Source organism: Armigeres subalbatus, chromosome 3 (assembly GCF_024139115.2).
Source record: "Armigeres subalbatus isolate Guangzhou_Male chromosome 3, GZ_Asu_2, whole genome shotgun sequence".
NCBI classification, from domain to species: Eukaryota; Metazoa; Arthropoda; class Insecta; order Diptera; family Culicidae; genus Armigeres; species Armigeres subalbatus.
In genome coordinates, this window is record NC_085141.1 from 366,231,738 (window position 1) to 366,232,573 (window position 836).

At 36.2% G+C, this 836-nt stretch overlaps 1 long non-coding RNA gene across 1 annotated transcript; it reads right to left on the reverse strand.

The window, feature by feature from the left end:
• LOC134223486 (uncharacterized) lies at positions 1 to 440 on the reverse strand. Its single transcript, XR_009982593.1, has 2 exons — positions 268 to 440; positions 1 to 198 (listed from the first exon to the last, which is right to left on the reverse strand). It is a non-coding gene; the product is annotated as an uncharacterized LOC134223486 (long non-coding RNA).
• Between the last annotated feature and the right edge of the window lie 396 nt (positions 441 to 836).

An 836-nucleotide genomic window follows, 5' to 3' on the forward strand; every position in this document is an offset into this window, starting at 1 on the left:
TTATTCTGAGACGACATTGCAAAAAGTATCATTTATTTATTGTCATTGATTCATTTTTTACATGCATTTACCACACAATGTAAGCTTAGAAAAGATTGTCGCAGCGGCTGCGACAGTATCACATCCTTTACTCTGATGATATATTGGTACATATATAACCGGCGTGCAGCGGATGTTCTATCCTGGTTCGCCGAAACCCTGTAATGAATGAATAATAGAATGTTCAGGGAATACAGATCATTTTGTAAAGTGAAATTTTAAGCTTACCTTTGTTGACAAACCATCGTTTTTCGTGCAATCCGTTGAAGCTGATGCATTTGAGAACCACATTATTCCTATTTTTCCCCAGAGAAACAATTATTTTCTTCAACAGTTTTCGACTTGCGAAAGTGAAAATCTTTTTCGAGTCCGTTTACCGCGCTATTGCCGGAGCCCAAAACAAAAACATATGACATCATGTTGTCTAGATGTTGAGTAGGCAAAATTATGACAGTCGCATCCCCTTGATAAAAGATAATCATTCCAAAGATTAAAATTATTTTAATCATTCACATCTTATAGTCCACTTAAACATTGCGATGAGTGGATAGACAGAATATAGTTTTAGATTAGAAAATAATCTATTTAGTTTTTTTATTTTTATCCGTGTATCAAATAGGAATCCTTGGATCTCGCAAGAATTTCATTTAACCTATAGATAGTGGAATATATAGATGAGCGAAGATAAATCCTCTGTCTCCAAACGAACTGTCAAACGTGTCTCCAAACGAGCATGACGTCACGATTTCAATGGAAACGTTAAGGGCTGTGACGTCATATGCGCGTGTGCACGGGCA